The sequence below is a fragment of the Stegodyphus dumicola genome, chromosome 6 (assembly GCF_044657685.1).
Source record: "Stegodyphus dumicola isolate Sdum_Otavi_A_Nest chromosome 6, ASM4465768v1".
Lineage (NCBI taxonomy): Eukaryota > Metazoa > Arthropoda > Arachnida > Araneae > Eresidae > Stegodyphus > Stegodyphus dumicola.
In genome coordinates this window covers 171,810,706-171,825,293 of record NC_140773.1, presented here as the reverse complement: position 1 = coordinate 171,825,293, position 14,588 = coordinate 171,810,706, and positions in this window count along the sequence as shown.

Sequence of the window (14,588 nt, the reverse complement as noted above, 5' to 3'; positions counted from 1 at the left end):
CGACTTATCTTTTTTACTCCTACCTACTTGATTGCAGAAGGAATCGCGGCTCATTTTCTTGAGCAGATAGGTCGAGAACAGATGGCTACGGGAGACTTAATCATGACGTGTGAAGACGATGATGAACCCTGTTTGGACTTGCAACCTTCTTCGCCTTTATATGAATGTGTTTCTTCGGAGAATGAGTATATCACGTCGTGGTCTGATATATCGCCAACTCCTTCTCCTCCACCTGTCCGCCGTAGGATCAAAAAGAAGAAACCTAATCCAATTCGTGATACTCCTTCTCTGAATTTTAATCCGCCGTTATCGCCCATTTCGTCTCCTTCCTCTCATTATTCAGAAATAATGGACCAATCCTCTCCACCACACATGCGTTCTACAATCAAAGAAGATCTTCCCTCCTCATCTCATTCTACTTCTTCTACTAAAAAAAGAAATATCGAACTGAAATTCAACCGAGTGTCATAGGTGTGCTGGCCATCACGTCTGATGGATACACTCTGACAAACAGTGTCCGGTTTGCCTCTAGAGACATGAAAACGTATCGACCGCATACCAAATGGATTCAGCAATTGAATGAGGATCTGCGAAAACTCATATTCAAAGACTGTATGTCGCGAATGAACATTGTCGAAAAAAAATTTATCAATTACTCCGTGTTGAATCTGTATGGACAGTAAGCTATAAACCTTCTCGTCGTCCACAGCAATGTGGGTATTGTGGAACGAAATATTGTCATCGATTTATGGCTATGATCGCCCTGCAACAAATAGTGAAATATGGTGTCAATAAATATATTCATTGAAGAACCAAATGAAGTGTCTTTTTTTATAGATGATGATTAGTATTTTGTCCAACCTCCTCTGGGTTCTATGACAGATGCAATTCGTCGAGGCATGGACGCGATTAAAGTTTCAAAATAAGTTTCTTCCAAACTATAAAAAGCATCGCGGACCAAGTCCCATAATTCAAATCGGTTTCGAGCTACCCGATTCGCTAATCGACGTTCTAATTCCGCCCAAACATTTTCGACGGGATTCAAATCGGCTCCTTTAGGAGGCCAGTCTTTGACCATAGGAATTTCATGTTCTCGAATCCATTGTGTGACGCGTAAACTCGTATGGATCGGAGAGAGATCGTGCATGAACAAGAGTCGGTGTTCGGTGATCAAAGGGTTTAAAGAAACATTGGGAGGTTGACTATGATCGAGAAGCACCGGCTCTAAAATATTAGAGAGGTAATAGTCGGCATTTAAATGCTGGATCCCGATTCGACGGATTTGGTTGGGAAATTTTCCGCTCATGCACATCCAGACACTAAGATTAAAACGACCGGAACGTTGACGGCCTTCTAACGCAGAAGAAAAATAACGTTCGTCTTGATAACGCAGGACCTGTCGAGGCCGCCATACGCGAATAGGACCGTACCCGATCGAACTGAATACTTTCTCGTCGGAAAATATAATCCGGGACCAAACGTCAACCGTCCATTCCGCACGCTGAGAAGCAAAGTCGTAGCGTCGTTGACGATGAATCTCCCGCAAATAATCTTTTCGGACGGGGATGCGCGACACTAATCCTTTTTCTTTTAATCGTCGACGAACCGTTTGAGCGGTGCAAGGCACTTGTAATCGACGACCAATATCCGTCGCGGGTAAAAAGGGATCACCCGTCGACATTTCAAAAATACGTTGATCCATTTCTTGGGTCGTGGCTCGAGGTCGGCCGGATTTGTGTTTGGTTTGATAGTTCTCCTCATTTTCCGAGGAGCGGGAGATCCAATATTGAACTGTGGAAGGAGCGACATTCAAGTGTCGAGCAATTTGACGAACCGTTTGCCCTCGTTCATAATACAAACGACGAATTTCCCGTCTTATTTCAATAGGTGTATACGGCATGATGAGAATAAGAATAATACAAGTAGGATCTTGGTTACCATGTTCCTTGATTTCATTTCAACGTGTCACGGTCCCGATAAAATCGTAGCAGGTGTCCATGGTCAATTGCAGTGCACGGAATGTGATCAAATTCAAGATGCGTATGCTTTTATTTTACGAGCGTCCTTTCCTGATGACAGTGATCCGTTCTTATCAGCTCGTCTAGCTCGAGAATATGCGAATTGGACGGGAGATTTGAACGTACCCTGCACATTTCCTCTCATAGGGATTCCTGGTATTTTACCGATCCGTAATGTTTCCGTCACGTTACGTATTTTATTAAACGGGATTCGATTATTACAATGCGTGAATGCCCCTTTTCGATCCCAGGCCGAACCTTTTGAATCGTATGAATCGCTCGAACGGTTCATGATCGAATACATGGACGAATACGCCCAGCATATTGAAAAAATCGCCAATGAAGAGAATCACTCCCAAGTTGATAAAGCGGCTCTGCACGCTCTTTTCACCAACATGAAATCGCTCATGGAAAATGTCCATCAAGACGAGGACCAACCTTTCAATTTCTTAAGTTATTATCACAAAGTCCTAGCTCCCTATGTAAAAATATGTGATGGCAACGATGCTTCGTTCCTTCTACCTCCTACTTCCAAGGATGTTGAAAAGGATCCCGCTTATCAATTATGTTTGGAAATGAAAGCCTCGAATCAAATTCGGGCTCGTTATTCTCCTTACACGACCCTATTTGATCTTGTGCACGTCATGATTTATTGCAATTTATGCCGGAACGAACTCAACGTGGTGGCGAATTTCGTGTTTGAGTTTGGAGTTCGCATTTGTAGTCGCCCCTTCTTCTTCAAAGAATCGTTCTTGACCCAGCAATTGCGAAAACTGGTCACTTCTCAAATTACGTACCATCGGAATACAGAATTCTACTACCTCCTTCGAGAGATTCAACAAGGCGGCACGTGCGATGCCTTATCACTAGAATTTATTGAAAAAATGAGTCGAATCGAAACCTTTTTAGCGAAAGTGTTCCTAGGAAAAGCGGATGATCGAATAAAGCAGTTTGCGTTCAAACAAAATTTCCCCTACGTCCTGTTTGTTCCGAAAGAAGACGAAGAGACGACGAAATAAGCCACCCAAATTGATGAGTACCTCAGATATCTTTTCGGGACCGGGTTTATTATTTCAAAGCTCAAAGGTAAAGGATTAGTGAAAGGTTCGATCGCGACGGGTAAGAAATTTTACCGTCTTGTACAGAAAGTGGCTTTGAAAATACGCGAATTTGAAAAATCCGACGAAGAAATTTTCTGGACGATGGAAATGGTGAAACTGTTCTTATGTTCCGACGGGTATATGGAAAAAGAATTGAGAATGTTACTCAATGTAGCGACGAAGGAATCTCAAGTTCCCTCTCGTCAAGAAATATGTCAAGGAGGAGGAGGAAGAAGAAACGAAGATGGCGAAGAGATGGATATGTCATAATCAAGTAAATCATTGGGAAAATGGCAGACGCAGACGAAGAAATCTGTGGAATTTGCCTGAAGGCCTTCAAAGAAACGAAACGCTATAAAGTCTACAATCTCGATTGTGAGCATTCCTTTCATATTAAATGTATAAAGAAATGGATTCGAGAGTATGGTAAAAAGAAATGCCCGACCTGTCGAACTCGTATCAGCCAGGATGATATGCTCTATTTTACCAGCGGAACATTGCAAATGGAACATTTAAGAATAGATTCGGATGAAGAGGAGGAGGAGGAGGAAGAACTAGAGGTGGAAGAACCGCCAAGGCAACGACGAAGACGAAGACCCGAAGAAGAATTAGTCGATCTGGGAGGCCATGGTCTCATTTTTTCAGGGCCTAGTACCAGTCAGACGAGACCCAGAAGACAGAGAAGAGAAGATTTAGTGGGAGATTATGCTTATATGGATACACCTAGACAAAGTTCACCTACCTCAGATGATGAAGAACGGGAAGTCAATCCTTATTTTGGTCGACCGAATGCATTTTGGAGAGAAATGAGACGACAAAGACGAAGTAGAAGGAATTAGATGATTCTTAAAATAAAAATAAATACAGTACGCAAAAATGGAAACGTAAGACTCACGACTGGTGTATAATATTTTGTTATCAACAGATCCATCTCCTATACATCGTTATATCAACAAATCTATTTCCAAATGGAAAAGTAAAACCGACCGACTGTTGAAAAATATTTCTCAAAAAAAAAAAAAAAAAACTTTTTGTTAATTTTTATCATGTCTTTTAGTCATGATAAAAATTAACTGTACCTTCTTTTTTATTTTGAATGATGTCACCTTTTCTAAAAATAGATTTCTAAGAATGAATCATGCTTTTCTTGGAAATTTATACTTAGAAACATGTCTATACAACATGTTGACATCATTCCAAACAAAAAGGAGGGTAGAGTTAATTTTTATCATGTCTAAGACATGATAAAAATTAACAAAAAGTTTTTTTTTTTTTTTTAATACCACATTAGATTTTTTTGAGAAATATTTTCCACCAGTCGGTCGGTTTTACTTTCTTTTTTTGGAGATGTTGATAACGATATATAAGTTTCACTCACTGGGTTCTGATTCATTCGTTTTCGCCTTTGCTTTCACGAGATATCGAGACCGCTTCAGCATTTCGAAGGAAGCCCCTTTGATGTTATACTGTTTCTTCAATCGTCGCTTTAGATTAAATAAATACTGGTAATGATTTTTTCCAAATAGTTTGGATGGAGAAGCATTGAAAAGAAACTGGAATAACTTTATCTGATTTGGATCCTTATAGAGTTCTAAAGATTTAGACGCAAACGCTTTTCGTTTCTCTGGATCATCGTTTAGATAGCCCAAGATGTGAATCATCCTCAATTCCGTTTCTAAAAGTAATAAGACTATCAGCGACAGTTCATCTGTTTCATAATTGGAGAGACAGTGATTACGGATTTGATTCATCTGCTCTGCTGTAAAACGTTGGTGTTTTCGACGACGAGGTTTCTTGACCACCACCTCATCTGCAGAAGGTAAGAACCATTTTCGTCGAATAGCATTTAAAGCATTTGAAATATATTTCGCGGAACGTTGTTTTTGATCGATAAGATATTGGTGATATTCTTGAAGTGTTTCGGTATGATTTAGATCTTTATGCATTTGTAAACACCAAGTTTCATATTGATTTTCATAAATAGAGTAGACTGATTTACTAGTTTTTGAGGGAGACATGATGCTTCTTTTATTTTTGGTATAATGAAGAACTCTTACTTATTTATAATTTTTAATAGGTTTTTGAATCAAAAAAAATATTTATAATAATAATAAGAAGAAACAGTAGAAACAAAATGGCCGAATGTTGTCCAATTTGCTTAGACGAACTCATTGCCGAAGATGTAGAAACCATTTCTACTTTAACGTGTCAACATCAGTTCCACACGAAATGTATTGACATTTGGAGAGAAAAAGCATTGACGTGTCCTGTCTGCCGAGAACCGTTTGAAGATGCCCTGCAGAAATTAATTTCTATGTTTCTCCCTTTGCGACGTTCTTTTTTATATGATGTAATTTACGATTATGAAAACCGCATCAGGTTTTCAGACGATGAGGCTGATTTAGATGATTTACTCATGTATGAATTATTGGGACCTTGGGAAACTTCTGATGAGGAAGAGGAGGAGGAAACAGAATCAATCGAACCTGAGGAAGAAAACCAGAGTGAGGAAACTAATTGAGACTGGAAAAAGGAATCGAGACCATAGATGGGTTTGAGTAAATTAGCCGATGACGGATGTAGGGATTGGACTCGAACCGATGGAATGGATTGGGACTGATATTCATCCCATTTCTTTAATCCCATCCGAAGATTTAAAGCCAATGACATTTTCATATATTCGGAAAGAAGGAATCGCCAGGTTTTGGGATGATACTTTCCAACAATCTCGAGAGCGTTTAACATGCTGAGATAGCATTCTTGAGCTGTCCGACACAGTTTCAAATGAAAGACAACATCCATTTCATTCTCAACTTGCTTCCACCATCTCCCAGTTTGATATTTCCTTGGGTACAGCACTTCATTGTGTGGATATATTTCAGCCTCATCTTCGATCCACGGTTTCATGGTACTGGAAGGAAGGTCGTAGGGATCGCCTAAATGATAATTCAGTAACTGACAATTAGATAAATTGAGATGAAGATGGCTCGTGAAAACAATGAGACGATCGGCATAGGCTGGTTTGACCACCGAGTCTCCAAAATTCGGTTCGATCCAGATGAGAAGATCGCAATGCGTGCCGTCGCATTCGTAAGACGGATCTAACCCGCTGACGAACCAATCGTTGGAATCGTCGAGAAGAATATGAACCGTTTTATGATGTCGAACAAAAAGGGTTTCCAAATGATAGGATAAGAGGGAAGGATCCCTTCCTAAATTACCTAATACAACGGTCACGGGTGCGTCTTGACATTTCTTGAAAAGATCTTGAATGGAACCCATGCTGGTTGTTCCGCATACTTGATTCCCGAGACGAGTCAGAAAAGATACCATGCTTCTTATTCTTTATTTTTTTAACGCAGCTCGCATATATTCTTGATCTTTCTGGAATTCCGATTCACTTCATTATGAAATTGAAACCAGACGTGGGCAAAGTGTTCGCCTAAAAACCGTTCTTTATACGTTTTGAGTTTGGATAAGTAATGATACACACAAATCCCGCATCGGAGAGTTCGATATAAAGATTCTGTCACAAAGTCTCTCCAAAGAGTTTTCGCGAGACGAATATCCTCGTCCTGATCGTCCTGAACTGAAAACGCTTCGGCCATCCAATGTAAAAGCCGCCAGTAATAAGGACCAAAGACCAACGTGTTGCGGTAATTGACGTGATGAAAATAATCTTCGGCTGAAAAAGGTTGTGGGGATACGGAAATGCCGATCCGGGTCATCAAGTCTCGAATCGCCTGACTTTTCCCCTGGAGTAATTCAATCACCGCTTCGTCTAAAAAGAAAAAGTATTCGCTCTTCCATCGAATACGGTACAGAAGCGTTAAGACGCAGTACGTGGTCAATTTAAAGAGTTGAATCCAACTGTATTCGCCTACCCAAGCTCCAGGTCGTAGAAACGTCCGTCCCCATTTATCTTGGTTCATTAAATTGACCATGAATAATAAATAGGTGACGACGACTTCATCTAATCGTTGTTGGGGCTCTTCTTCTCGGAAAGCGGTCGTAAAGTGGGTGACGTCGATACCCGGAGGAGGAGGTGGAGAAGAAGGGGTTTTGAAGTGTAAAAGTTCATGAATTTTATGAGCCACGAACGGTGAAACACGAGCCTGGCTTTCTTGGAGTTCGTTCGAAACGATCGGTTTATCTTCTAAATAAGTTCGTTTTAAACGTTTAAAGGTTTGAGCATCCATTCTCTTTACTTAAACCACCATTGACGAAAACGGCAATACCAATCTCCCACGTCTTTATTTTGCACCAAACTACCGAGCAATTCCCCGAAAGTTGTAAAAATCGTCAGCTTGCGAATGTATCCAAAAGCCAGAAAGAGAAAAATGAGTCCGTTGATGAGGAGGAAAAGGAGAAAGAACCAGCTTTGTGTTAAAATGAGACAAAACAGGATCACGAAGGACGTATACGCTCCAGCGACTAAAAGCGTTCCTAATGTTAAGGAATCCATTTGTTTTTTTCTTCTTCTCTATTCTTGACCTAATGTCTCGTAATAAAGGGTCCGATACGTAATATTCTGGTAAGCATTATAAACGGGATGGTGGATAAAGAGAAATAATAAAATCCATAAGAGGATCGATACCATATTTTTGTTTTCTTTGTTCTGAGTCAGAAGAGAAGAGATAATAATAAAGTAACTCATATTAATTAAAGAAAATGGTTCGAAGGGATAAATCCAAATCTGATAAAGCGGAACGAAAATTGCTTCGAATGGAAGCAGCTCCTCCTAATCATGTAGGAGACCCAGTCGTTGACAACCCCCTTAACAATCACCTTCCAAGCAATCCATCTAACCATCCTCCTCCAATCCATGACAATCCTCCTAATAATGATAATGTAGGCAATATTCCCATTGACGGGGATGAGGAAATAATTCGTCGGCATAGGTGAGATCTCCTGAATTACGAAGAATACTACCCCGATCGAATGAAATCAGATAAGCGCTATGCCAAATTGGCTGACGGAAATGAGATTTATGCTAAGAATCGACAAGGAGATGAATTTTATATGCTGGATCCCGATGGAAATATTGTGTTTGCAAAACAAATCTCTCCCATCACCGGTAAAATAACCCCTGTCTATGCCGTCGATCATCTGAACCGTTCTATTTTACCCGTCGACGCCCAAAACCGTCCCGTGTATGGATTTGATAGTGATGGGGAACCCATGTTTCCCATGAAAAACGGAATAATGGTGTATCTGTTCTACGGAGGAAAAGAATGGTATCCGGAAAATCCTCAGACCAAAGAACAAATCTATTCTTTAGACGAGCACCATCGACCCTATTTTGCCAAAGACGAGCATCAAAAGCCTTACTACGCTCGAAAACTCGATGTCAATCAATTCCCTATCGAATATGCCCCTCTCGATTCCAACGGTCAACGGATCTATATTCCCTTAGAGAACAATAAATTCCAATACCCGTTTAATCTCGTCACAAAACGACCGCTGTTTGAACTCTCTCCGGATCAGGACGAAATGTATTTCCGAAACAATACGCTAGGTGAATATTATCCCGTCAACGAATTCAACGATGAAATTTACGCTCGAGATCGTTTGCACAATGAAATGCCGGCTAGGAACATCGATGGAAACCCTTATTACGCTAAGGGAGCGAGTGGGGACGAATACTATCTCAAGCAACTCAACGGTCTCGAAACGTATATTCGAATTGGAAATAGGGACGAACCGGCCTTAGATGCTTTAGGAGGAGGCATTTATGCGAAAGATGAAAACTTGGACGAATATTATCCGAGAATTTACCACGACGACAATGACGAATAAAGCAAAACGATTACCAAAGGATCTTCGATGGCAAAAGATGAGTATTATGCAGTCGACAATCTTGGAAATCAACGATATAGAAAGGATCGAAGGGAATTTGAAACATATATTACCACTGACGATCCCAGTCTACTGTATGCCCTAGACAAATATAAAGTTCCCCATTATGCTAAAAAACCCGTATATATCGGTGGAGAAAAAAATTTTAGGAGTATTATGGAAAAATCAATAACTTGCCCGTCTTTCTAAAGTACCAGGGTCGAGAAATTTATGCCAAAGAGCATTCCGGGGCCGAGATGTATCCCAAAGATTTGTTTGGGAACGACATGATTGCTCGAGATGCCGACGGGCGGTATTATTATGCTAAAGATGAGACAGGAAATGAAAAATATCCCTTGTTCGCCGACGATACGGAACACAAGCCCGAATACATGTCTTACGCCCTCGATAAAAACGGTATTCCGTTCTATCCTGTCAATTCTCAGGGTAAACCCATCTATCCTAAAAATGCTACAGGCGATGAATTTTATCAAATCCTTCACCCTTTCACTCAGCAAGTCATCTTTGGAAGAGATACCGATCAGAACCAAGTGTATGCGCGGAAAGCGGATGGAGGCGAAATTTACCCGGATAGCGGTCAATTCGCCATGACGAGGTTGAAAGAATTCTTTTATGCTCATGATAAGAACGGGGTCATTACTTACCCGGTCGATCAACACGGCAACGAACGATATTTAGTGACGGACAAAGGATCGTACGATCAATTGATGAAAGATCCGGCCGTGAAACGATACGCCAAAGATGCAGACAATAATGAAATCTATCCGGAAATTATTCATGCCGATAAGCGCATTACCCAAAAAACCTTTAGGAAACCGGTACGCTCAAAATAAATTGGGTGAATATTACTACCCGGTCGATCGATACAATAACGAGTACATTGTCCAGTTCAAGAAAGTGAGTGAGGAACAAATCTTTGCGAGTGGATACCCCATCACGTGTGATCAAATCATCATTGTTCCGAATTTAAATGACAAGCCCTGGACGCCTGCGTTTATACGAGACCCTAGAATTGAACCCGAAAATTTGATAGGCTACTTGTACCGATCGCATTCGAAACCGATGGATTATTTGACCAATTTGAGATCTAAACGCGCTTCTCGACACGGGTTCCAACCCTATAAAGTTATATATAATAACTCGGAGGGTAAAGTGGTCGAGAAAGTGGAAAGCGGTCTTCCAGGACAGGAAGATCCAGTGGAAGAGGAAGAGAAAAAGAAGAAAAGAAAGAAGAAAATATATGCCAACCCGATACAGTCTGACGAAAATAATCATCAATCCACCACCAACTGGACTAAAATCATTCTTTCTATGATAGGTATCTTGGCCATACTTGCGTTCCTAATCTGCATTAATATACTGTTTAAAAACTAAAGTCGTGAGAGAAAGAAAAATATCTGAAACAATCCATTCTTAAAAAGATTGGGAAGTCTTGTCAATCCAGTCGGTTGGAAAAAATTTTTCAGAGCTGAAAAAAAAAAAAAAAAAAAAAAAAAAAAAAAAAAAAAAAAACTTTTTGTTAATTTTTATCATGTCTTCTAGACATGATAAAAATTAACTATCTACTCTTTTTGTCTAGGAATGATGTCTCACCCTTTCGAAAATTAGACCATGACTCACCCTTTCTAAAAATAAAATTCCAAGAAATAAATGAGTCATGGTGTATTTTTAGAAACATGGTGAGACATCATTGAAAACAAAAGGGGATAGTTAATTTTTATCATGTCTAGAAGACAAGAAGACATGATAAAAATTAACAAAAAGTTTTTTTTTTTTTTAATAGCTTTGAGAAATTTTTTCCAGCCGGCTGGATGCACAAGTCATCACCATTTTTTTAGGAATGAACTCTTTCTTATCTATTTAAGCATTTCGAGTTTCGCTTCAAATGTGTACGTGCTGTTGAAGAGGCACCCACCTAGATCCTAGTTGACTCATTCATGGGGAAGGAAAAAAAAGTATTCTATAACGTGTTGGATAATGTTGGAGGTAAGTCTCTTTCTTTTTCATTTTTTTCTAAAGATTTATGAATGACAAAAGGAAAGGTTTCTTTCTTGTACTCTTGAAGGCGATGAAAATAAAACAAAGCTTCTTGGAAAGCACAATATTTGGTGCGACCCATATGTTTCGGACAAAACGTGAATATTCATAGTTCATTGGTATGGGCGCGGTATGAAACGCCTCCTTGTTCTTGGAGACGAAATTGAAATAAATAGGACGGGCCAGTATCTTGTACAAAACATTAATTTTCCAATAATGAGGGCAGTAAATGTTTTTATATCCTGCCGTTAGAGCTACGAGAAACGGTTTTAATTGATCGTACGGCAAATGACCCTCATTCCATGAAAAGCCATGCGTTATATCCGCTAACTGTAAATGAACACTCGATACACTTTGTTTGGTGGAATAGGATAATTCAGACCACGGTATGGGTGGTTCCACGTAGATAATGCCTTGGGAACGATCATGGGTGATATAAGCCACTTCTTTAATAATATAGTCGGAAAAGTCATCATTATAAGAAAGATTGATTTCTTTGGCGAGAGGATCACCATTCAATTCGAAACCTTCGAAATTGAGAACGATATAGGATTCCATGTTTTATTTTTATCGGTCATCTTGTTTCAGGAGAACATTGAATCTAAAATCCTCTACGGTTATCACATGAAAATCTCTCAATTTGCCTTTTAGATAGGTGGCTCCAACTAAGTGCATGGATTGAGTTCCATATTTTTTCTTTAATTGTTGGAAACAAATCCGCTCTGATACTTGTACTGCAATAGGTCCTAGACGTATCTTATCCTTGCGAGTGAACAGAGTTATATATTTTATACCCACTCGATGTTGACGAAACTTTTGTAGAAATTGTATTAAGGACCAAGATTGAAGACCCAAGGTCGATTTTAAATCTCTTTCCAAATTAAACGTGACAGTATGGGAAATAAGAACAATATATCGAAAGGAGGGACCTATTTGTCGATTGAACCGTTCGGTGATTCGCCATGGAAGAAAGGTTGAATGATTCATTTTTTTTTCAATTTAATTTAATTTTTTTCTTCTTCTTCGGTTCGGAGGATTAAACAAGCATGGCAGAGTATTACGATATTTCTGTTTTGAAAACTATTCAATTACCGATTGATCGACTCATCCGATTCGTGATTGGGCAAAATCCTCAACTTGAAAACTATCAAGCGACGCACCGGTTTCTGAATCTATTTTTTGAGATTACGCCTCGACTCGTTCGAGATTTTCAATCACAGGCCGTTGCTCATATCCGTCACGTGTTAGATAATATGTCGCAATATGGACACCTATATCTTTTAATCGATCAGCAGCCCCTGTTTAATGCCCTGGAATGGAATGATGAAGAATTTATTTTATCGAATGAAGAAGTCTTAGACCCTATTCGCAAAATGGCCAGTCAGTTTTTTCCTAAAGATTCTGCTCATTACCATATCACTTGCATCTATCTCTTATATTTTTACGCACTACTCGCGAATCCGAAATATACTTGGATCACAATGGATTATTTAATGCACGGCAATAAATATCATCAATATTTATTAGCTAAACATTCTCACGAAGAAAAGTAAAAATAAAATCATTAGACGAGAAATTTATTTTTGGAAAGATAAAGCAATATAATGGAATTTTATCCGAATCGATATGGTAGCGAATATTACAAATATCGAAAAAAAGATCCAGTCTTTGTGAAAAGTGAATATGGTTATGAAAGGTATGCCATTCACTCCCAAAAGGGGGAAATCTATCCCGACAAAGGTGATCCTTTCGCTAAAACCCGAGACGGCCTTCCATATTACGCCAAAGATCGGAAAGGAAATGAAAAATATCCTCTACAACGTAAAAAATCCCTCGTTATTCAAATTCAAAACGAATTCGTTCTGGCCAAATACGCGGACGGAAAAGAACGATACCCGGTGGATTTCCGAGGGAACGAATATTATTTAGTGAAAAATGAAGAACCTTACGTCCTGAAAGATGCCCAAGGTGAAATCTACTTTGCTAAAACATGTAGTGGAAAAGTCCTCATTCCCTGGAATTATTTTGAACAGTACAAGTATCTTCTCTCAGAACATTATAAACGCACATGCGATGCTGCAGGAAACTGCGTTTATCAATCCACGGTACCCGTTGAAGAAATTCTTAAAAAGTTGTTTCCATGCCTCTGTTTGTGCTTAGCTGAAATACCTACAATGGCTTTTATTCTAGCAGCTACGTTAATGTCAATACCAGGACTGTAAGAACAACGTTCTTATATATAGTCAGTGAGAAAAGAAAGAATGACTCGAAGCTGGCTGAGAAAAAAATTCTTAAAAAAAAAAAAAAAAAAAAAATCCCCCTTTTCTTCCGAAATTGATGTCTTCAATTTTTGAAAAATTGAAGACATCAATTTTCAGACTAAAAGGGGGGGGTATTTTTTTTTTTTTTTTTTTTTTTTTTTAATCTTTAGAATTTTTTCTCAGCTGTTAGAAATTTTTCCAACCCGACTCGATCGACCGGACATCACCCTTTTTTAAGAATGGACTCTCACTTATATATTTCAGTATTGCGAGTTTCACTTCACATGATTCTGTGTTTTTGAAGAAGAAACATCTTGAAATCTGGCTTTCTTCAGTCAACTTTTGTTTTTTCCAAGTCATTACACAATGAAATGTTGGGAACCTACCTCATGCATATGTAAAAAGGTTAGTAATTCTTGTCTTTTTTCAGATTTTTGATGATAACATTATCGTAATAAATAACTTGTCTTTTATGCTGAGGCAGATCAATGGGTTCATCGTCCACTTTTAAATGTTTCGTGGTTGAGTGTTCTCCCTCTTCGTCGTCATGCTTTCGTTTGAGAGACGAATTCAATTCGGCATTTTCAAACTGAAGGGGTTCTACTATATCCAAAGACGAGGAAATATTATTTTCGGCTGAAAAGGAACTGAAATACATTTCGGTCCGTTTCAAATGTCCAAATTCATCATTGAAACGCATAATGAGTTCCGTTTCGTGGATGGAGGTGTCGCGCATCGTTTTCAAAAATTGTCGAATGGCCGATTTCAGTTCGTTAAAGGTCGTAACAGAACCGGGAATGATTTGTACATCGGCATACTGTTTGAATTGTGTAAAAATATCGGTCGAAGATAGAAATTCTTTTTTGAATTCTACTGTAGGAATCTTCGACGATAGAATCTTTGGTTTCGAGTAAATATTGATCCTGCATCACTTGTTCTGAGGTGAGGGATGGAGCATTTTTCGTAAACACGGCGTCAAAAGGAATTGCTACCACGCGATCATTAAACGCCTCTGTGGCCGTACACACTGGGAACGTATTGGTAGAAGCCATGAGTTTGGCACTGGGAATCGCTCCTACATTTTGCTCGTACAAATTCCGAAAACTGGTGGTCGAATTACCCGTGATTTCTTTCACGAGGTTTTCGTTTAATTTTCCCGACATTTCTTCAACAGTCACTACCCGACAACAAAATAACGAAGAGGCCAGTTCGGGTTGGGCTGATAGTCCTTGACCACTCGTCGTTTGTAAATTGACGGCTCGAATACCATGACTATAGCCTCCAAAGACCTTCGAGATCATTTGAAAGAATTT